Genomic DNA, 25,039 nt, shown 5'->3' with positions numbered 1-25,039 from the left:
GCCACTCCGCTACGCCGGGACCCCCCGCCCCGCAGGGTAGGGGAGAATTTCGCCCCAGCTAACTTCCCTATTTAATAAATAAAATGTTCTGTGAACGTGGTAATCTAAATCAGGGAGCACTTTTGTCTGTAATTCACCTCTGAATCAGAAGATTGTGTGTACTCCAGATTTGAAAGCATAATCTAACCTGACAGTGTTGTGCAGTTTTAAAGATGTGCTGCACTGTCGAAGGTGTCATATTTCAAATAAGATGTTAAACAAAGGCCCCAACTGCCCTCTCAGGTGAATGTAAAAGATTGCATTGCCCTGTCTTGAGGCACTGCAGGGGAGTTCTCTGCAGTGTTTTGGCTATTAATCATTCCTCAACCAACCACACTGAAAGAAATAAATGAGCTGGTCATTATCGCCTTGATGTTTATGGGACCTTCTGGTGCATATTTGGCTCCAGCGTTTCCGACATTACAGCAGTGAGCACACTTCAAAAGTACTTCATTGATTGTAAAGTGCTTTGGGATGTCCTGAGATTGTGAAAGGAGCTTTCTAAATGCTAGTTCATTCTTTACACCCACTCACTGTGACAGTCTGAGTCATAACCCTGGAAAATTTGCTTTTGCTGATTTTTGTTTTGACTCTCTTCCAGGCAGAAAACAGAAGCCATAACTGAATGAACCTTTGGTTCTTTTTCACACACTGTTCTTTCATACTTCACATTGACTCAGTACAAGAATGGGCAGTTTAATGCTATGGGCAGCTCGGTAGCACAGTGGGTAGCACTTTGCTTCACAGCGTCAGGGTCCCAGGTTCGATTCCCTGCTGGGTCGCTGTTTGTGCGGAGTCTGCACGTTCTTCCCGTGTCTACGTGGGTTTCCTCCGGGTGCTCCGGTTTCCTCCCACAGTCCAAAGATGCGCAGGTTAGGTGGATTGGCCATGATAAATTGCCCTTAGTGACCAAAAAAGGTTAGGAGGGGTTATTGGGTTACGGGGATAGGGTGGAAGTGAGGGCTTAAGTGGGTCGATGCAGACTCGATGGGCCGAATGGCTTCCTTCTGCACTGTATGTTCTATGTTCTATTATTATTTAAACCGTCAAAAATTAATTATATTTTTGCAGGGATACCATTTGTCCATTCTGCCTGTTTTATGTTCAAATCCTTACCTTTTAAGGTTAAAAAGTAAAAATGTTATTGTTACTTATTATTTTAATCAAAGTCCTTTGATTCTTCCTAGATACCTTGTTGCACATGTTTCAGCACAGAAACAGGTAATTTGATCCAACCTATTTGTGTCGATACTTTTCCGTTATCACATTTATTCAATGTCTTCCCATAGGCCTTTAGTGTCTTTCTTTCATTCACCTCTCCTGTCGAATCTTGAACATTGACTTAGTCTTTACCTTTACTGCTACCCTTGGAATTGAATTCATAGCCTCATAACTCTCTGTGTAAAGATGTTTATCTTGGTCACAAATCTCTTACATTTAATTTGCGCTCCTCTAATCCTGGCACCTTATACTTCATCGCTTCATAATTTGCAGCCTTTCCTTCGGGTGCCTAGACCCTAAACTCCGGAAATCTCTCCGTCTAACATCTCATCCTATTTGTGCTAATATCTCCTTTGCTGGTACAGAACTTTGGTATTGCTGAAAAAAGACAAAGGGTGTGATTCAGCAGCCTCGTCGTGCCCTACTTTGTATCAGGATGAGGCCATTGATTCTCACGAGAGGCCTCTCGCAAGATTTGCAATGCTCGAAATGTCTCATGAGACTCAAAGGAAACTTGTGAGGTATTGCGATCTGGATCTTGCTCTCACTAGGTGAGATCCAGAATCACATATTTAACTGAGCCATTAGACTAATCTAAATATGCGCTCGCCCAATTCACCTGGGGCCCGAGATTCACTAGCATCGTCAGTGAGGCCTCAACAGGGTGCCATTTGGTATAAGATCACAAAGCCATGAAAGTTGTGGTGGCACCTCGGTGTGTCTTGCTGGGGAGTTGAGGCCTCTGGGTGGTCAGGGATCAATCATGGTGGCACCCTGGCACTTCCCCTGAAGCATGAACACCTTGGCACTGCCACGTGGGCACTGCTAGGCTGGTAGGAGCACTGCCAGAATGCTAGGCTGGCAGTGCCAAAATGCCCAGGTGCCAGATTGCCTGTGCCAGGAGTAAGGCTTGGGAAAAGGGGGCTTTCCCATTAGAGATAGTGTGAGGAGTGGCTCGAGGACCCGGGAAGAGGTAAGTTAGGTTAAGTGGGGGTTTCTGTGACCCCGGTGGGGGTGCTGAGGGGGTTTGAAAAATGGTGCCCTGGTCCGCGAGTAATCTCCTTGTACTTTCGAGGTGAGCTCATCAGTGCAGGAAATGACTTAAACAGCGACCTGGATGGGGGGGTTCCTCGCCAAGGCCATAAAAAAAACAGCCAAGTGTTGTTGAATAGCGGGGTCAACGCGCCTTCCAGCAAACTTTAACTCAAGTCTGCTGAATCACACCCATAGATTTTCGTCTTACACTCATGAGGACAATCATACGGATACCAATGCAGGGCTGGGCAGCACGGTGGCACAGTGGTTAGCATTGCTGCCTCAAGGCGCCGAGGTCCCAGGTTCGATCCCGGCTCTGGGTCACTGTCTGTGTGGAGTTTGCACATTCTCCCCGTGTTTGCATGGGTTTCGCGCCCACAACCCAAAGATGTGCAAGGTAGGTGGATTGACCATGCTAAATTGCCCCTTAATTGGAAAAAAACAATTGGGTACTCTAAATTTATTTTTAAAAAAGAATACCAATGTAGGGGAACCACAACTTTATATTGTATGAGAAGAATGCACCAGTTAATGGCGACTGGCAGATAACTGCCAAGCCTTTTTGAAAATTCAAACTAGGTAACCTGATTGGTCAAGGCAGTGCCCTGAGGAATTAACCAATAAATGGCTATCACTTATTTTGTTTAACTGGCACAATGTGTGTAGATGTTCTTTCTATCTGCAAAGAACAGGTTTCTCTATATTAAAGATGTAGCTTCCACTACATGAAAATGGGTGTTATGAGCCAGGGTTTAGAGAACCCCAAAATGTATCATGGAGTTCATCTGACCCACAACGTTTAATAGATTGTGGTATGGGGAGCACATGGCCCACTCTACAGGTGTGGTACAGCAGAAATGGAAAAGTAATTTTTCAAGCAAAACAATGTTTATTCTATGAACTCAAGTTAACCTTTTTTAAAACATACAGTGAACATCTTAGCAACCATTAATTCAAATACAACCCCCAAAGACTACCACACTAAGTAATTCTTTAAGCTTTCCTTTTAACATCCATACAACTTAAAAAACCTTCAAAACAGAAAGACATCAGGCTTAACTTCACTACTGAGAATATTTAGAATTCTGAATTCACCAAATGATCCAGAGATAGTCTTTTGATGGCAGAGAGAACAGCAGTACACCTGCTTGGTCTGGCTTCAGCTCCAACACTGAAAACAAAACTAAAACACACCCTGCAGTAAACAGCCTAAAACAAAAGTAAAACATTGACAGACAGCCCAGCTCGACCCACTCTCTGGCATCACTGCAGCAGTAAACACGCATTTCTTAAAGGTACTCTCTCTACAGATATTTATATACACACCCATTTATAAACACCCATTTCTTAAAGGTACTCGCACATAACATGGGCCACACTGCAAGCTCGACTGACAATTTAAAATTGGTTGTCAGTGTAATTCTTAGCACATTGAGGATTGTTTGAAAAAATTACACCGAATGTTGGACATTGTGTTTTGAGTTTTGCAAGCACAGGCTGTTTGGGTACGGTCTGTATCTTGCCCATTGTGAACAGTGCAAGGAACATGCGGTTTGATATAATCCACCAGTCTATGGGATGAACGGCCGATATACCTAGCATCATACTGGCACTCAATTTGATATATCACATTACTCATTTGTATGGTAGGCAAAATGTCCTTTTGGCTTGTCAGCAGCATTCTGATAGTGATGAATACCATTCGTGTTGTTACTGCATAGTAACAGCGTGAAACAGCCAGCTTCACCTGTTGCTCTAATTTTTGAGACTTCTTGTCCTTCCATGGTAATCAGAGGCAGATCGGGCACTTTTCAGGATCAAAAGTGACAGCCTTAGGTCCATTCATGGGCTTGTGCAATATACAGGGAAGGTGTAGTGTAGTGCTATTGCCACTGGACCAGTAATCAGAGACCCAGAGTAATGCTCTGGGGACCCAAGTCCCCAGTGTTCAAATCCCGCCACGGCAGATGGTGACATTTGAATTCAATAAAAATCTGGAATTAAAAGTCTAATGATGACCATGCAACCATTGTCAATTGTCGTAAAAACTCATCTGGTTCACCGATGTCCTTTAGGGAAGGAAATCTGTCATCATTACCTGGTCCGGCCTACATGTGACTCCAGGCCCACAGCAATGTGGTTGACTCTTAACTGCCCCCTCAAGGGCAAACAGGGATGGGCAAGAAATACTGACACAGCCTGCGACACCTACGCCCCATGAGCAATTTTTAAAAGTCAGCGCAAAATGATCTGATCAGAGTAGTCATTATCCCGCAGGATACCTTTAATAGGCCCTTTTTCAGGGTCAAGTCTACATGGTGAGAAAATGGCTCGGGCTCTATGAACTCCAACTCCTGATGAGTGCAAGATGAAAAACTTTGACAAAATTACTTTTCTCAGCATACTTAATATCTCCTTTTGTGGCAATGCCAAATATTGTTTGTAAGACTCCTGTGAAGCACCTTGAAAGGTTTTACTACTTTAAAGGAGCTATATAAATGCAAGCTGTTGTATCTATGGCCCCATAAACGCTGGATACAGGCTTTTTTAAAAAATGTTTTTCATTTAAGATTTTAACTGTTTTTGGCAAGTTTCCTGTCTCTTTAGTTTATTGCTACTTTCTGTGTATGTTTGAGCCAGTCAGATGCAAGAATAACACCAAATTTGTATGCATGACATTTCCAAATGTGATGGATGATGATGTAAAACTTTTATAGAGATAGATGGTCTGAACTATTGATTGTATTTAAAAGACTCATCAAAAGACTCTGCTGGAACATTAAAGCCAAATAACTGTGCTACACACCAGACCTTGAACTAACAGCAAGCTGTTCCTAACTTAGAAATCCAGTTGGAAAATTCAGTCTACTTTCCGCAACTAAAACTTTCAAAATAAATTGCATAGTGATTTAAAAAACAAACATGTCCACGGATTTGCAGGTAGTATTTATCATGCATAAATTTAAATCCATGATGGTGTTTTACAATCAGAAATCTACCAGCAACAGCTTAGGCAGTAAGGGCACTCAGCATGGACTGAGCCATATACATTGACACAGGCATTGCAAGCTTGTCCCTCTGTCGAGTTAATTGGTCTCAGCCAGAGCTTCAGCAAGGACACACAATTCACATCATAACTTCTAACTTGGGAAGAGGCAGTAAGAAAAAAACTGGGGTCACTATCTTATAAATTCTGGGGGAAAATGTTGTACGGACATGAGGGAAGCATCAAGTTCAGCTGAAATGTCTTGCCAAAACAGGTGGCTGATCCTCATCATCTCGGCTTTCCTGAACAAGACAGAAGAGTGCACCTGGTGATTTTGGAATCACACCCCACTGTAATCTGCCTTCAAAACAGGAGCAACCTAAAGTAAAAGTGGTTCAGAGTAAATGTCTGTGATCTCTGTGATCCTTTGCTTCTAATAGCAGAGCTGGTCACCTCCATCCATCGACTGCTCCTTTATTGATATTGAATTAGTTTGTAAAAGCTCGTTATCCCCACACTGACTCTGGCTGAGCCAAAATGAACTGATGCAAATATAGCCTTAAAGTTTAGTACAATGCTCTATTTGGCAATGATGCCCTGGCCTCCCTCCGAACCACTTAGGCACAACTGGTGAGGAGGAAAAGGGACAAAGCTGGATTTGTTTTAGGTTAGGTACCAAGTAATGTACTATTCTACCAAAATTGTTCTGCTTGTCCATCACAGATGCAGTGATGTAATGAATTGCTTGAGAAAATTACTCTGTTCTCACACCATCTGTGGCAGTGGCTGCAACTTAAGAAAGCCTGCCAAATGAATCAAAACACAGCGTTCCTTATAGCCTGACATTTTTGTGTGATTAACTTCTTCCTGTGCAGCAAAGATATACACATTTCACTTCAAATTTATATAAGAGCCCACTAGCAATAAGGGCAGTTAACAGTGAAGAACAGAGCTGACCAGGTGTCGCATGGCCAGACAAACAATTAACCTGGTCTCCATGTGTCTTAACTCTTCAACCCCCCCCCCGTGCTGGAATTTATGTTGTGTCATTGTGATGATGTTTCTACTGTCCCTCGGCACCCATCACTGTGATTCCTTCAGAGATTGACTGTTGAGATTTAAGGATGGCCGTGCTTGATATCTTACCCAGTTTGTAATTGCAATAACTAATTTTCCACTGGTCCTTTAAAAATTGGTGGAGGATCAGTTTCTGCATTCCACCACTACTCCCAAGGTGAAAGGATGGCATGCCTTATCCCCAAATAATTGTCTTCAAAATTCTTGCCTTACTTATGGCCCCCCCGCATTCTATCTCTAGAAGCTCTTCCATTCCAACCCTCCAGTTCATACCCTCCAATTTTCTGAGTCTGATCTTCTGTTGCTCCACCTCTCCCACCACCTGTTTCTCAAAGCCCACTTTTTCACAAATGACACAGCCTTCAGCCACCTTATCCCCATACTTGGGAACACCCTCCATTTGCCTCATTATTTGTTCACCTACATTCAGAAACAGTGTAAAAAAACTCTACTTCATCATTCCTTTGATCTTCTTCCTGGACATTTACTGTTCTATATCCATTCTTTTCCTCCTCAACAGACACCTCACTCCAACTTTTTTTCTTTAGGGCGTACCCAGGATGTTTTGTTATGTTCAAGTAACTATAGTGCAAGTGCAAGTTTTTATTTAAAAGTAACTCACTTTTTATCATAAAAAGCCACAAAGAATGATTAATATAAAAGTTAGGCCTTCTGTTGACCTTTGGGATATTTTTATTCAAATGGAGAACGCTTCCATATTGAGTGAGTTATTAAGAATGACAAATCAATAAATTTGATACCAACATCATCAACCTTGGGTTAATGACTATCTTGCCTTCTCCACTCCCTCTCATTAATATCAGCAGAGATTGTCATTAACCTGAGGAGACTTCAAGAATTTAGCTATCAATAACCTACGCTGTCAGAGGCACCACCAAGACCTCCCACTTAAACAGAAATACTCTAACCTGAGAGATGTGTGAAATTTGAACAGAATTCTAAGAGTTTTACTTTCTAAAATTATCTTGATAATGATTTGTTTTCAATTTAAATTTGGTATCTCACTTTGTACCTGCACCATTAAACAGTCAGCACAGGCCAGCACTTGTGATTGTCTGAAGTGTCAAGCAATTTGTGCTGTTGTGCTTCAGCTTAGCAGCAGCTCATGATACTAATGAAATGGTTTTATAAAGACTTATATTACCGGTGTGCCATTCTGACTGTCCATTACCAAACCCAGTGATGAACTGCCACAGTGGTGAAGGATGTCACACACTAGTTTGCAATGGATGCCAATTCATTATCTTTCACTAACTCAGTTCACAATCTCTGCTGAAAGCCAGAGATCTTGGCCTCAAAAGTGGCAGAAGTCCACTCTGGGTTGACCTTGCAGTATAATTCAGAGGAGGTTCACCAGGATGTTACCTGGTATGGAGGATGCTAGCTATGAAGAAAGGTTGAGTAGATTAGGATTGTTTTCGTTGGAAAGACGGAGGTTGAGGGGAGACCTGATTGAGGTCTACAAAATTATGAGAGGTATGGACAGGGTGGATGACAGGGTGGATAGCAACAAGCTTTTTCCAAGAGTGGGGCTGACAGTTACAAGGGGTCACGATTTCAAGGTGAGAGGTGAAAAGTTTAAGGGAGATGTGCGTGGAAAGTTTTTTACGCAGAGGGTGGTGGGTGCCTGGAATGCTTTGCCAGCTGAGGTGGTAGAGGCGGGTACGATAGCATCATTTAAGATGCATCTGGACAGATATATGAACGGGTGGGGAACAGAGATAAGTAGACCTTGGTAAATAGGCAACAGGTTTAGATAAAGGATCTGGATCGGCGCAGGCTGGGAGGGCCGAAGGGCCTGTTCCTGTGCTGTAATTTTCTTTGTTCTTTGTAATTCAGAGTTGAGAAGGATCATGAGGGAAGATTTTCCACACATCTCTATTCCCCCCTCCTATTCCTGTTTCAGTATGTGATTTTATTCCAACTCCTCCCTCACCAACACCCTTCTAGCCAAAGTGATGCAGATTAAAGTACAGAAATAATAAGAAAATGCTTCAGTAGCCCCTCAGCATCCGTTCAGTCAGTAGCATTCTGAATCAGAAGGTTGTGGGCTCTAGACCCACTCGAGAGACATAAGCACATCAATTAGGCTGATACTCCCATTTCAGTACTGATAAAATGCTGCACCATCATTTTCAGATCAGACATTGAATCCAGACTCCATTTGCCCTCTGAGGTGGATGTAAACAGTTCTGTGGCACTATCCTTCTTCCTGATGATGTGGAGATGCCGGCATTGGACTGGGGTGAGCACAGTAAGCAGTCTTACAACACCAGGTTAAAGTCCAACAGGTTTGTTTTGAATCACTAGCTTTCGGAGCGCAGCTCCTGGTGATGTAAGACTTCTTCCTGATGTCCTGGCCAATATTTATCTCTCAGCCAGTATCATTAAATCAGTGATCTTGTTATTATCAGATTATTGTTTGTGAGAACTATGTGCACAAAATGGCTGCCCATTTCTAAAATTTCAATGGTGACTACACTTTGAAAAGTACTTCTTTAGCTGCAGAAGCACTTTGAGATGCCCTATTGTTTGTGGAAGGCCTTATAGAAATGCAAGTTATTTCTATTACCTTCCCCTTTCTCTGTGGGGTGACCTTAGAGCACCATTTGGGATATCATTGAGAAAAACAGTGAATTTCATACCTGTCTGTGCCCCTTTCTCCTTAACCCTTCAGCTGAAGTATGCACATGACTCTTTTGGTCCTCCAAAGACACAAAATCAAAAGAGGAAAATACAACCAGCCCTTTACTTCTTATCTTGTGACTATTATACTACGGCAATTTGACTATATTTGGTGCTGTTCATACAAAGGAATATCCAAGCATATTCCTTTATGCCCACAGAATAGGGAGGGAGCTTTGGAACACAGTCGGAGGGCTGGGTTTTAGCAGACTTTTGAAAGGAGGTAGGGGCTGGAAGTAAAATAATTCCAAAATACAAGATTATAACAAAGTCATCAAGAAACAAAATAGAGAATTTGGAAGAAATGTCTTTATCCAGAGGAACTCTGGCTCCTGCCAACGTAATCAAAATGGTTTTGATGAAAGTCACAAACTACATCCAATGTGAGTCTGTCAAAGGTAAATTATCCCTCCTTGTCCTTCTCAAACCATATGCAGCCTTTAACAAGGTTAGTCCCATCATCGTTTTCTGACATCTCTTCACCAATGTCCAGGTTGGTGGGACTGCTCCACCTGGCTTTATTCATTACTATCTAATTGTAGCCAGAGTATAACTTGAATGGCTTCTCTTCCTGTTCCTGCAATATTACTTCCAGTGTCTTTCTAATATCCATCCTTAACCTCCTCATATTTATCATCTACATGTTTTCCCTTCAGCTACATCATCTGACAGCACAGCGTTAGTTTCCACATGTTTGTGACACCCAGCTCTACCTTACTACGTCTCTCAACTCCTCCACTGTTGCTAAATTACCAGACTACTTATCCAATAGCCAGTGCTAGATCAGCAGAAATGTTCTCCAATTAAATATTGTTAAGAACGTAAGAAACAGAAACAATAATTTAGTCATACAGTACCTTGAGCCTGCTCCACCATTCAGTAAGGTCATGGCTGATCTGACCTGATGGGGAACTCGCCTGTTCTCAATAACACTTGATTCCCTTTAGTTCAAAAGCTTGTCGATCTCAGCCTTGAATATATTCAATGACCCAGCTTCCACAGCCCCCAGAGTAGAAAATTAAAAAGAATCATGACCATCTGAAAGAAGAAATTCCTCATCATTGCTATCTTAAATGGGTGACGCCTGATTCTGAACATGCCCTCTAATTTTGGATTTTCTCACAAGGGGAAACCTCCTTTTAGCACCTACCCTGTCAATTCCCCTCAGAATCGTGTTTGTTTCAATAAGATCGTCTCTCATTCTTCCAAATTGCAGTGAGTATGAGCCCAATCTGCTCAACATTTCCTCGAAAGAAAACTCTTTCACCTCAGGAGTCAACCAGTCAACTTGCACCGAACATTTCCGATGCAAATATATCCCTCTTTAAATAAAGAAATGAATACTGTTTGCAGTACTCTATGTGTGGTCTCACCAATACCCTGTTGTAGCAAGACTATCCTACTTTTATACTCTATCACATTTGCAATAGGCCAACATTCCACATGCCTTCCTAATTACTTGCTGCTCTCGCATGCTAACTTATGCCATTGTTTTCAGTCCCCGCTTCAAATCCATTCCCTAACTACGACTCATTCCTCTCCCTGACAACAGTCGGAGAGAAAACTGATCTGTTCACAATCTTGGTGTCATATTTGATCCCAAGATGAACTTGCGGCCACATATCTGTAAGACTGCCTATTTCCACCTATGTAACATGGCTCAACTTTGCCTCCGTCTCAGCTTATCTGCTGCTAAAAAAAACCCTTATTCATGCTGTTGCTATCTTTAGACTTCAATATTCAAATGCACTACTGGCTGGTCTCCCACATGCTACCCTCAGTAAACATCATGATCAAAAACCCTGCTACAAGAAGTGTCTTAAATCATATCAAGTCCCATCTCTCCATCACCTTGTGTTTGCTGGTCTATACTGGCTCCTGATCAAGCAATGTCCTGATTTTAAAATTCACACCCTCATTTTCAAATCTGCTCATAACATCACCCCTCCTCTCTTAGTAACCTCCTCCAGCCCACACCTCTGAGATGTCTGAGCTCATCTAATTCTGGATTCTTGAACATTACAGTTTTTCATTATTCCACTATTGGCACCTGTGCCTCCAGTTGCTGAGGCTCTAGACTCTGAAATCCCCTCCCTAACCCTCTCTACCTCTTTACCTTTCCTCCTTTAAGAAACTTCTTAAAAGCTATGGGCGGGATTCTCTGATTGCCAACACCGAAATCGTGTTCGGCGATCGGCGGGAGAATACCTGTTTCTGACAAAATCTGAGGGCGGTGTTGCTTTCATGATGCTTCGCCCCCTCCACAGCAGCGTACTCTAGGAGTACACACACACCGTTGCCTGAAGCCTGCCCCCAGATGCTCCGCCCCTGACCGGCCGCGTTCCCGACGGTGTCGGTCGCGTGTGCTATTCATCGTCGGGAACTTGGTGTGGCAGCTGTGGACTCAGTCCAGCACCGTCACAGAAGGGGGTGGCCGAATCCACAGGCAGAGGGGACTTTGGCATGGGCTGAGGGTGCTTTTGGGGGTGGTCTGAGGCTGGCGAGCAGGCCTAAGGGGGGCACTATTTTGCAAACTGGGTCCTCGGCAGCTGGCGCATGTTGGACGGCGCAGCTGCTGCAGGCCGCCACCACGCGCATGCACGGCCACAGACCCGGCAATTCTCCGGACTTTATCCGGTGCTAGCCCCCAGACAAACGGTGGATCGGTGGTTTTGTATCGTCCTGCATGCTGATTTTGGTCATGTTTCTTAATATCAGGGCAGCACGGTGGCCTAGTGGTTAGCACAACCGCCTCATGGCGCTGAGGTCCCAGGTTCAATCCCAGCTCTGGGTCACTGTCCGTGTGGAGTTTGCACATTCTCCCCGTGTCTACGTGGGTTTCGCCCCCACAACCCAAAAATGTGCAGAGTAGGTGGATTGGCCACGCTACATTGCCCCTTAATTGGAAAAAATAATTGGCTAATCTAAATTTTTAAAAAAAAATTATGTTTCTTAATATCTTCCAATCTGCTCTGTGGCTGCTTGGGTGAATATTCTATGTAATCGTTTATTAAAAGAAGACTAAAAGATTGAATGTGGAACCAAGGAGTGATGAATCAGTGTCAATCCAGAGTCTGAAAAATGGAGGTATTGAGTTAAAACATAATGCTGAAGATCATTCCAGTTGGATGCTATGAGCTTTGACAAAGAGTCATCGGACTCGAAACGTTAGCTCTTTTCTCTCCCTACAGATGCTGCCAGACTTGCTGAGATTTTCCAGCATTTTCCCTTTCGTTTCAGATTCCAGCATCCGCAGTAATTTGCTTTTCTCTGGATGTTATGAGGTTCAGGATAAGGAGGAAAATATCTCAATTAAGTTAGTTGTTCAAGGGAACTTTAGGTGCTTGTTATTAATTAATTGGCGGTTATGGAAACCAGCAAAATAGTCAAAAATAGTCTTCTAAAAGCCTGCTTATTCCAGTGTAGTGCTGGAGGAATTGCTGCATTGTCAAGAGGTGGCACATTTGGAATGAGCTCCCACCTGCTGGTTAAAAGATCCTCTGAATCTGGTTGAAGAATTGCAGGCAGATTTCGCCTGGTGTCCTGGCCAACATTCTTCCCTCCAATAACAGCGCGAGAAATCAGATTGACTGGTTATTACTGACAGAGTGGCTGTTGGGTTTATCAAAGCATGTCATTCTACATTGAGAATAACATTTCACAATGAAACAGAGCTTTTGGATGTTGAGACAAGGAACAAGTGTTGGTTAATATAATAAATAGTATTATTGGTGGCAGGGTGTATTAACGTGACTGCAGTTTTACATGCACAGAAATAGAATACTGCTAGTGGACAGCAACACACCTTCACCAAGCTGAGACGTTAGCTTAAATCCTTATCTGAAACGTTTGTATAAAGGTAGGTTTGTAATGTTGATGATGAAATCCAAAAGGGCAGAGCCTTCCCTTTATGCTGACTAACAAAATAAATATTCCTACCAAATCTATCTAACTCCCTATGCAGCCTATCAGTTGTGTTAATTGGATAGTTAGGTAAATAGTGCACACAGCAGGTCTGTGACATGTATCCTAACTGTTTCTTCAAAAGTTAATATAAGCAATTAACTTGCGACAGGATTTTTTCTTGCCAGTACAGACACTGTTGTCTTGATGTGTGAGTAACCAGGTAGCTCATCTAAATGCTTCAATTTTTGCACCTCAACTCGAGAATCCATATATATTTAGAAAAGCCTATTTTCAAATGATTATATACAATCTACAATGGACTTAGTGCAAAACTTTAGATGGAATATAATCAGTGGTTAAAATAGCATGACGAGCTCTGCGGGGCGATTCTCCGAGCCCTGCGCCGGAGAATCGCTGCAACCGCGCCACGACACCTCGACGCCGACGGGTGATTCTCCAGCGTGGCGCTGGCAGCGGGCCGCTGGAATCAGCGCAGCCACCGATTCTTGGCCCGCATGGGGGCGCGTGCCGATACGACAGAGTCCCACTGGCGCCGTTCACCCCTGGTCTCTGCCGGCGGGAACTCTGTGCGAACGTTCGGGGGCGGCCTGTAAGGGGGGGGGGGAGAGGGGGGGAGGGGGGGCTCCTTCACCGGGGGGGGGAGCCTCCGATGGGGTCTGGCCTGCTATCAGGGGCCCACTGATCGGCAGGCCGGCCTCTCCTCTGTTGCACGTTTTACTTGAGTGTAATTCGCGTTTATTGGAGTGTATTAACACGCCTCCGTTTAAAGGCCGTGTGCTTAACACTGCTAGGCTCTATATGTGTATTTTCAGCTCGGGAGTCGCCAGGTGTCGTATAAACACCTCACAAATATTCCAAGGTCAGGTTCAAAGTAATAAAACTATACACCGATTAGTAAGTTCCAAACGATTAGTATTTATTATTACAAATATAATAAATACGCATGCACACGCTAAGGGACTAAGCTACTACTAAACTAAGCGATCAGAATACTTAACTAAACAGGAACAGGCAAGGTCAGGGAGCGAGGCCTTCGTTTCGATCTTGGTCTGTAACCTTCAGAGAGTGTGCTGGTCGCTGGGGGTCTAGTGGGGCTGGTTCGCGTAGCGAGCGTCGTATTGTCACTTACGGTTCGGCGGCTGGTGCTCAACGGCTGGAGTCAGGATACAAGTCGAAGTTCTGGGTCGAAGTCAAAGCCGGAGCACGAAAACAGACCGGACTATGTGTGGGGGTCTATCTTTTATAGGGCCCCCAATGTCCGTGCCTTTTTGGGGCGGGCTTTTACCTTCAGGTATCGATTGGATCAGCTCCCAATCGATATCTTTCGAATCCCCCAATGTGAGGGTCTCTCCTCGATGGAGGGGGCGGTCTCTTGTGGTGGATACCTTTGGTGCCGCTCTGTCTGGACATCCACTTAAAGTATCTATTCAAACCCAAATGTTGCCATTGTGTGTGCCCAGATCTGGATTGCCTCATTAATATGCAAAGCGTTTTGCTATTAACACCTTTGGTTGAGATCTTCCACCTGGCCAGAAACTAGTTTTGCTCCGTGCAAAATGCTAATCAGTCTTTGCAGACTGCTTGTCTTGGCTAAACTGCTTTTTCCCTGCAGTCTTAGCAGTTCTCCATCTTGTTAGCCCAGTGTCCATCTTAGGTGGCTACATCTCTCCCGGGCCTACTTTCCTACTTTCTGTCGCAGCCGGCCCCTGAACACCGCTGCCCTGTTGGTCGGGCCGGCGCACTACAGAAGTCCCCCGCACATGCGCAGGTTGGCTTGGCCCAACTGCGCATGCACAGGTTGGCACGGCGGCCATTTGGCGCTGCGAAAGGAGGCTGGAGCGGCTTGAACCGATACAGCGCCGTGCTGGCCCCCTGTTGGGGCCAGAATCGGTCGTACGCGGGCCCGGTTCACGCCGCGTTCACGACGGCGTGAACACTTAAGCTCCATATTGGAGAATCACCCCCTGTTCTATGATTTCCAAATAGTGAAAGTGAAAGCTATTCCCCTCCCCGACTTTAATTATTAATATTACATGTACCAGCATCTAACTACATGTACTGGTAACACATCACATGTACTGGTGCCTGATATATATCCCGGTTTCTGCAGACACCAACACACACCATTGTTTCATTATAGGTACCGGATGCTGGATTTTATATTATGTTATAAATTATGCTGGGTTATGTTTGGTGGTATAGTGGCAATGTTACTGGATTAATAATCCAGAGGCCCAGGCTAATGGTCTGGCGACAGAGGTTCAAATTGCACCAAAGTTGCTGGTGGAATTTAATTAATCTGAAATAAACAGCTCATCCCAGTACTGGTGACCATGACAACTATCATTGATCATCGTAAAAACTTATGGGCGAGATTCTCCACAAATGCGGAGAATCGTAAAGGCTGCCATGGGACAGGCCGTGACCCACGGCAGCCTTCACGCCCACTTCCGGGGCCGAGTGCGGCCCTGTGCGTCACGGCGGAGCGGCCTTGACGATGGTCATCAAGGCCGCACGTCAAGCGTCACGCCGGCTGACACGGCCGATGATGTCGGCCGCGCATGCGCAGTTGCCTTCTTTTCCCTCAGCCGCCCCGCAAGACGTGGCGGCTTGAACTTGCGGGACGGCGAAGGGAAAAGAGTGCGTCCGTTACGGATGCACGGCCCGTGATCGGTGGGCACCGATCGCGGGCCTATGCCCCCCTTGGCACGGCCGTGGTACTTCCCAAACGGGCATCTGGCGCCCGTTTCACGATGGCAGCAAGCAGGTGTGTTTGCTGCCGTGTTGAAACGGGCGTGAAGGCCCGGCCGCTCAGCCCATCGGCCTCGGAGAATCGCCGCTCGCCGATTTGTACGGCGAGCGGTGATTCGTGGCGTGGGCCGGGCGTGGGGGGGGGGGAGAATAGCGGGAGGGCGTGAAAAATGTCGGGAGGCCCTCCCGCTATTCTCCCACCCGGCGTGGGGGGGGGCGGAGAATCGCGCCCTATGTTTTTAAGGGAAGGAAATCTCCATTCTTACCTGTTCTGGCCTACATGTGCCTCCAGATCCACAGAAATGTGGTTGACTCTTAACTGCTCTCGGAAATGGCCTGGCAAACGATTCAGTTGAAGGACAATTAGGGATAGGCAACAAATGCTGGCCTTGCCACTGATGCCCAAATCCCATGAAAGAATCAATAAATTATATCTATTAGTGCCTCATTACATGTGCTCATGCCTGATTGCATTTACTGGCAGTTTATTTTCGTACAAGTGTTTGATTACAGATTTCAGAGCACAACTACAAGTATCAACGCCTGATTACATGTAACAGCATCTAAATACATGATTCCAATTATAGATACCAATGCTTGATTACATGTACCTGCATATCTATATGTATCGGTGTCCAATTACATGTGCCTGCTCCTGATTGTATAGAATACTTAGAAATATAAAAGATAGGAGCAGGAGTTGGCCATTTGGCCATTCAAGCCTGCTCCACTATATATCAAAGAGATATATCAAAAATAAGTTTTTGCGTTTTCAATTGAACTGCAAGACATGAAGGGCTTGGACAAACTTTTTCTATATCATCTATGCCACAGCCCTATTGAAATGAAGAACTACAGTTGCCAAAAGTTTGACGAAGAGCTTGCTAATGAAAAGATCCTTGAAAAATGTATGACCATTAGAAGCAGCTGAACCTTGTTTGGATTGATGGGCTGAACTACTTTCAGTGCTGTAATGATTCTGTGAGTGTACAGATCAGGAGCAGTCCCAATCTCATGCAACAACTAAAACCAGGAAATACCCTCACTGATCTCCCCCTGCACATGCAGAGAGTGGTGTTTAATGCAGGCAATGGGGATTTAATCTGCTGGCTGGGCAGTAGCGAGAGCCCCATGTCACCAAGTCTTGGAAAAGCAGACCAAATTAAGTGTCTCTCAGGCACCCAACTGCCAGGTTTGATTTGATTTGATTTATTGTCACAAGTACTGAAGTACAGTGAAAAGTATTTTTCTGCGGCCGAGGGAACGTACACAGTACGTACATAGTAGACAAAAAGTATAATCAACAAAGAACATTGACAAATGGTACATCGACAAACAGTGATTGGTTACAGTGTGGAATAAGGGGCCAAGCAAAGCAAATACATGAGCAAGAGCAGCTTTGGGCATCGTGAATAGTGTTCTTACAGGGAACAGATCAGTCCGAGGGGGAGTCATTGAGGAGTCTGGTAGCTGTGGGGAAGAAGCTGTTCCTATGTCTGGCTGTGCGGATCTTCAGACTTCTGTACCTTCTGCCTGATGGAAGGGTCTGGAAGAAGGCAATGCCTGGGTGGGAGGGGTCTCTGATAATGCTGTCTGCCTTCCTGAGGCAGCGGGAGGTGTATACAGAATCAATGTGGGGGTGGCAAGCTTGTGTGATATGTTGGGCTGAGAGCACCATACTCTGCAATTTCTTGCGATCTTGGGCCAAGCAGTTGCCATACCAGGCTGTAATGCAACCGAATATGATGCTCTCTATGGCACATCTGTAGAAGTTTGTGAGAGTCGATGCAGACATGCCAAATTTCTTTAGCTTCCGTAGGAAGTAGAGATGTTGTTGAGCTTTCTTGACTGTTACATTAATGTGAATGGACCAGGACAGACTGTTGGTGATGGTGACCCCCAGGAACTTAAAGCTATCGACCATCTCCATTTTGGAGCCATTGATGCAGATGGGTGTGTGTGTCGTGCTGCACTTCCTGAAGTCGATGATCAGTTCCTTGGTCTTTGCAACATTTAGAGAGGTTGGTTTCAGTACACCATGCAACCAAGTGATTTATCTCCCGCCTGTAGTCTGATTCGTCGTTGTTTGAGATGCGGCCCACCACAGTCGTCTCATCTGCAAACGTATGGATTGAGTTGGAGTTAAATCTTGCCACACAGTCATGTGTGTATAGGGAGTACAGTAGAGGACTGAGCACACATCCTTGTGGGGCCCCGGTGTTGGGGACTATTGTGGAGGAGGTGCTGCTGCCGATCCTGACAGATTGCAGTCTGTTGGTGAGGAAGTCAAGGATCCTGCTGCACAGGGAGGGGTCAAGTCCAAGATTACTGAGTTTGGTTATTAGTCTTGTCGGGATAATGGCGTTGAAGGTGGAGCTGTAGTCAATGAACAGCAGTCTTACATAGGTGTCCTTGTGTTCGAGGAGTTCGAGTGTTGATTGCAGAGCCAGTGAGATAGCGTCTGCTGTGGACCGGTTGCGGTGATAGGCAAACTGCAGTGGATCGAGACCGCCTGGGAGGCTGGCAGTGATCCATCTCATGACTAGCCGCTCGGAGCATTTCATGATAACAGACGTCAGGGCCACCGGTCAGTAGTCGTTGAGGCAGACTACCTTGTTCTTCTTTGGTACTGGTATTATGGTGATCTTCTTGAAGGAGGTGGGGACCTCAGAGCGGAGGAGTGAGTTGGGCAGCATGGTGACACAGTAAAGTGTGTTGAGTGCTATTTCAGAGGGTCGGTACATTGGGCTGAATGGCCTCCTGCTGCACTGGAGGAATTCTATAATTCAATGATTCCATGTGCAATGAGTCTTCCCCGAGTTCAAGAATGCCGGAGACGCAAATCCTGCACCGAGAGTTGCTGGCCAATTAGAGACTGGCAGCTGTGCACTGCAGGCAGCACCATCGGTTGAGAGGTGGTAGCTGCCGGTAATGCACCTACCAGAGGCGGATGATCAACAAGGAACTAAGTCACATGTGAGTGAGGACAGTGTGAGGATTGTTGAACGGGGTGGTTCTCAGTAAGCCCTTACCCCTGCACTTCTTAATACTGAGTCCCTCGATCAAGCCCAAATGGCTTTGAATCATGGTCCACCCCATGGGATCCTTCAAGCAATTCTGTCAGGCTTTGTTTCTTGGACTTTCTTGTACATGGTGAATACCAGCAGTAGCGGGATGAGGCACTTAAGTGGATATTAATTGCTAATTTAAAGATCTAAATTGGTGGTGGGTTAGGAAAACAATCCATAAGCATTGCCACCCTAGACTTAATGAGGGAGTGGCAGGTAGGCATCAGGGTCCCCATCCACCATCCTCCCACCTGATTAAATAGACCAATGTCTCCAAATTCACCTTGAGAAAGGGGATCAAATTCCACCCACAGAGTTGTATAACCTTGAAAAGACCAGTGTAGAAGGTATAAATATACAAACGTTTTTAATATCTGGTCAGTTCCAGTTGCTTGGTCTGTTCGGATACGGGACCAGATTTCAACCTGTGTAAGGATACCGGATGAAAACACCAAACAATTTTTTGTAATTTTTAAAACCATGAGGAAAGGATACGTCTTCCCAGGATTGATGACTCTAATAAATAGGTATCTTTTTTATATTAAAACAAACTTTAATTTAACCACAGAATTAACATCAAAGAAATAGCTTTACAATGATCAGTTAAATAGTTCTTCAATGAAAGGAAAAACTTGAATTTACGGCCTACACCTGCTCCTAATTCCAATTAAGCAACTCAATACAATTCAAATGCCACTTATAAATAAAGTTTACACAACAGGTTCACTTGGATATCTGTGTAGAGACTTTGGAGAGAGTTCCTTTCAAGAGCAAATCCTGTACACTTCTGCTCAACCCAAGCATTTGGTAACACTGCTGTTCAACTTAAAATCCTATAACAGACTGCAAAACTACAGACAGATCTGGATCCTCCCATTAGTTACATCATCTGTATCCCACTAAGCTACAACTAAACAACAACACTACCTCATAAATTATCTACACTACAAGGAATCTCTCGCAATCAAAACAGTATTCCATTAGCCCTTTATCTGTAACCAAGTAAGTGGTTGGAATCAATCATTTCCTCATCTTTTATGACTCTTTAATTACAGCTTTAGCAGACATACTGCTGGTATGTATTTTAAACCAGGGTTTTTAATAACATTACTGCAACAGAATATAAAATATAACCTATAACAATTTCTATATTCATTACAGGTCTGAGTGGAATGGTCCGTTTAGAAACTGTTGCCCTTTCGATTGGTCTTCACCTTACCTCCCCAAAGGTTTAGGTGCAGAGAGAATGAAAATCTCTTCGGGGTGAAATCAGTCTTGGGTAGTAGGGCACAATGCTCAATAGTAAACCTGTGTTACACCCGAACATGACCAGAAGAATATGACAGAAAAGAATGAATTGGCAGCCCTTTTATACCCCGCACAAGTTAATTTTCCTCAACAAGTTTAAGGAAGGAAAAGCTTCCCAAACCATTGGTATACTATAAAGGAATGCTCCTGGGTTATGTAGCCACAGACCATCTGCCTCAATGTTTGCAGAACAAATGGATCTACAAAAGACACATTAATAACACAAGGCAATTTGAACAGTACTAAATGCATTAAAATAAAGAACTTGAGTTTTCTGGACCAATTGCACAACCTCAGGATGTCCCGAAGTGCTTTACAGTTGATTAAGTACTTCTGAAGCGTGGCCACCTTTGTGATGTAGGAAACATGGCTTGCCAAATTGCACACAACAGGCTCCCCTATACAGCAAAGGCCGTTCGCGCCGATCGGCGGGGCGCCAACCACTCCAGCGTGGGCCTAGCCCCTAAAGGTGCGGAGAATTCCGCATCTTTGGGGAGGCCCGACGCCGGAGTGGTTCTCGCCACTCCGGTACGCCGGGAACCCCCGCCCCGACGGGTAGGGGAGAATTCTGCCCCAGATCTTTTGTTTTTCGGCATTGGTTGGTTAAGGGGGAAATGATTTGTGACAGGTTAACATCTTCTTTAATTACACACGAGCACCGTAATCGACGCCTGCGATTTTGAGCCAATGATCTATACTTTGCCAGTGACTCTGAACATTTGGTTTAACTGAAAAACATTCTTAGCCTGTTTTACTTGGAATTACCACATGTTTGATGTTTTGTCATCTTCCGAATATATTTTATTATAGTAAAAACATGAATACCTGGATGCTTGAAATCGGCAGTAAAAACAAAGAATGTTTTAAGCACTCGACAAGTCAGCCAATTAGTTAGCGGTGACCTTTATGGAAGAAGTTAGAAATATAACAGTTTATTAACAAGTGGAGGGAGATGTGAAAGGGAAGGAAATAACAAAAGGGAAGGTGTGTGATCAGGTGGGTGACAGGAGAAATTTAATGACAAAGAGGTTGATGGTGCAAAGAAAAACAGAGTGATAATAGGAGAAGCAAAATAAATGATGGGTCCAAAGGAAGTGTGAATGACAACAGAGGAGGGGGAAGTATGAGAAACATGGCAAGGAGAACAAGGCTCCTGTGGCTTAGATATTGTGAATGAATAAAGCAGGTTTTAGGAGTGTGGAGAATAAAACCGTTTGAAAATGTGGAGGAGTAAGGAAAGTAGAGGAATATGGTGGACAGCAACTGGAGGTCAGGAGTAGCCCACTGGCATTGTAACAATTAGGGATTCTACCTCAAGAACTATCCCACAGCTCCTCCACTCTCAGTGACTCTTCTGTAGCTGACTTCCATTGCCAGCACCTGTTATAGGACAAAACAATGGTTAGAAGTCAAATCTACTTTATATTTGCATTTTTCTTATTCTTGTGTTAATTTGGATTAGTTTGATGTTCAGGTCCCTTCCAAAAATGTCTTGGGTGCCAATAACTAATCACATCCCAGATAATTTTCTGCTTTTATTTCCAGTTTGTCGCTTTTATTTCTACAGATGCAGTCTGCAAGGCTGTAGGGGGCTTTCTCTCATTTCTAGTAAGGTTAGAGTACTGGGCACTGAATGCTAAAAAACACAAAGTTTATGCATGCAGAACCAAACTCCCTTCTTGCCATTGAGCCAAGGCCGACACCCAAATTCAGGAACCAGTCCCCATTACCCCATCCTATACTTAATGTGAAATACAGTTGCCATGTAATAGAATTACACAGACTGGTGCAGTGAAAATGGCATGGTCATTTATAATGTGCTAATAAAAAAGCTGGTGCTGAGAGTGCAGTTACTACTTTGTTAAAGTACTGTCCTGTTCCATTGAGAATTCATTCTGTTCTTGCAACATACGTCACATTCAATAAAGAGACTTCAGTGCAACAATGCAATTAATTGCAAAGATTTGGAAATTATGTGTAATTACTGTGTTTTGATATGATTTGAAATGCAGATATCAGTGTTTACAAGTTGTTGCCAGGATTGAAGAATAATAGGCAATTAAGATTCATTAAACAATAAAAAGAAAAAAAACTGTCGACAGGTTGCTTATCACTCAAGTTATCAAAAGTGGGCAAGGGAGGGAAAACTGAGGCAATGGGATCATGAAAGAGAGTGAGACAAAATAGAAAGACACTAATCCATTAGATGCTTGGTATGACCTTTGCTGACAGTAGTTAACAGTTAGATCTGTTCCGGAAATAATATTCCATCCTTGGAAATGTGCCAAATTAATTAATACAATGGAATATCTTACAGCAGGAGCTACAGGGAAATAAGTGCCTTTGGAAAGGACATTTAGGAGCCTGGAAGTTAAGTGACATTTTACAATGCATTATTTGAAAAGTGCAGAAGTGAAGAGTGCAGGGAGCAAATTCTTAACTCATTAGGAAGCACTTTTGATCCCAGAGATATTGGTGTTGGTTGATAGTCCTTATCCAGAAGTGTTGATGGATAGTCATTGAATCAGCACTTTTGCATCACACTGTATCATGTGCAGTCAAACATTTATGCAATGGTTATTACAAATCTCCTATTAATATAACAAGATTCTTCCTGGTCCCGCCTCAAGGTCTATAGGAGACTGAACCTCTGAGATTAACGACTGAAGTGATGAATTGCTTTTTTTCTTTACGCTTGTGATAACTGAGACTGACGGCACTGCACAAAATTTTAACAATTTACTCTGTAGCAGTAGATGTTGAACATTCAAGCAAATGTTTAGCAGAGAAGGTTTTTCTCCCATGTTTCTCTTTATAGTGTTATAATCTGACTAAATCCTAAAGTGAGAGAGGAAAAGGAGGAAAGGGAGGAGAAAAGAGGGGGAAAGGGAGAAAAGAGGAGTGGAAGGAAGGATATAAGAGGGGAAGAGAAGAAATAGAAAGAGGGGAATGGTCTTGTAGATTTGTCCTGATACTTATTAATATGACGACCACAAATTTTCATCAAAGTAAAAAAAAAATCAGAATTAAAAATGTGATGCAGCTAACACAAATGCTCCAGCATCTGACAGCATAAAACAGGATAATGAATCATAAAAAATAGACTCTTGACCAAATTGTTCACTTTATTTTTGGTGCCAATGTTCTTTACAGCAAGTTCCTGCTTCAACTTTCAAATGTATGTCTTCGTATCACAACCCCAAGAATTAAGGGGAAGGGGGGAACTGAAATTCTCTTAACAGCTTTTGGTGTTTGATTTAATTTTCTAAACTATCTACTCCCCCACTTGTCTCTATCTTGCATTGATTGATGCCAAGGTACAGTTCCACAGAGTGAGCATAGTCTTCCATTAGCTCCTCCAATTGTAGTGCTTTATTTGTGGTCCTAATTGCAAGTGTCAGTGTGCTAATAGGTAGTAAATCATCTCACTCATGTCTCATGGGCGTTTTTAACTTACAATGCTTCTCACCAGAGTGCGAATCGAGAAATTGGCCTTTAGCTCTGTGCTTGCTTAAATTTGAATTTCTCCCCAGCTTTTAATTTTGTTGTTTTAAGTCCCCAATACTGTGCTGATTTTTCAGATGGACTGCCCATGCCACACACCATGCCCTACAGAGGGTGCTGTTGGTATCTTGAATGTCCAAGAATTCTGATGTCCAAATATTCAATGATGCCATAAAATGCTTGCAAATGTAGCTCTGCATGCCCAAAGGTTGACACTGTTAGTCTGGCAACCTGTTTGGATTTATAGTTGCATTTCTCAAAGTGGTGCTGAGACCTAGGATTGTAATTTTACATCCTTTGGATAAGATGTTTAATTGAGATGCCTGTCTACCCTCTCTGCTAGGTGCGATAGATCCCATGCTACTATTTTAAAGAAGGGCAGTTGTGTTCTCCCCAGTGTCCTGGCCAATATTTGTCCCTCAATTAACTTCTGGCCATTATCTCATTTCTGTAAGTGGGATCTCACAGTGCAGAAATTGGTTGTCACATTTCATATGTTGCAACTGTGATCACACTTCAAAAGTACTTGATTGGTTGTAAAGCATGCTGGGATGACCTGAGGCCAGGAATGGTGTTTATGTTCTCCCGCTGGAGGAGAATTGCAACCGATTTACGATCCCCCTGGGAGTGCAAATTGGGGTGCAATTCCAAATCCCTTGTCATGCAAATTTATGCATGGTGAGGAATATGAGGGATTCCCGCTTTCAGGCTGCCATTTTGAGTGGGCGGCCAGATAACAAAGCCCCGTGGATGGCCAGCCCCCCGCAATGCAAATCAGGACCAAACCTTCCCCACACCGGAAAGCAGCCCCCAGCCCCAGATTGCCTGGAAGCCCCCCTTCCCCCAAGTATGAGGGTGACTCTACCCCCCCCCCCCCCCGTGACCCCCCTAATGAGGGACACACCCCAGGGACCCCTGTAATAGAGACTGGGATACCTGCAATAGGGAGACCACCCAGAGATCCCTGTAATAGAGAGACACCCCAGGGACCCGTAACTAAAGGAATCCCACATAGACCCCCTAACTAAAGGGATACCCGCACAGAGACCCCCTAACTAAAGGTACCACCACAGACACCCCCAACTAAACAGACACCCCACAGGACCCCCGGACTAAAGGGAGCCCCCACCCCACAGAAAAGAGATTTCTGCCTGGAAGCTCAAGAGCAGCCAAACAGGGGCAGTGAAAAGCATTACAGCTGTAACACTAACCTGGAAGCTCCAGCTGTTCATTCCTCAGAACAACTATGCCCTGTGTTTCAACCCCGCAGATCCATTAACTGCAAGCCATTCATAACTTTCCAGTAGTGGGCTGTGATTGACAGCTCCCACAAACCAGCTGTACCCTTGATTCAGTCATCTCCCTTCATGGATCAGTGACTTTCAATGGTGAAACCCCAATGTTTACAAACATTAAC

At 44.1% G+C, this 25,039-nt stretch overlaps 1 protein-coding gene across 2 annotated transcripts in view; it reads left to right on the top strand.

Moving 5' to 3' along the window:
- Nucleotides 1-1,227: 1,227 nt before the first annotated feature.
- The window catches only part of LOC119978064 (protein ELFN1-like), a 427,227-nt gene continuing 403,415 nt past the window's right edge, over nucleotides 1,228-25,039 (top strand). For both annotated transcript variants that reach the window (XM_038819426.1, XM_038819425.1), the window contains exon 1: nucleotides 1,228-1,260. The gene's annotated coding sequence lies outside the window, so the exon portion shown is untranslated. The remainder of the gene's footprint in view (nucleotides 1,261-25,039) is intronic.

Source organism: Scyliorhinus canicula, chromosome 15, assembly GCF_902713615.1.
Source record: "Scyliorhinus canicula chromosome 15, sScyCan1.1, whole genome shotgun sequence".
Lineage (NCBI taxonomy): Eukaryota > Metazoa > Chordata > Chondrichthyes > Carcharhiniformes > Scyliorhinidae > Scyliorhinus > Scyliorhinus canicula.
The sequence above is the reverse complement of the archived record's forward strand: the minus strand, read 5'-3'. Positions and strand labels throughout refer to the sequence as shown.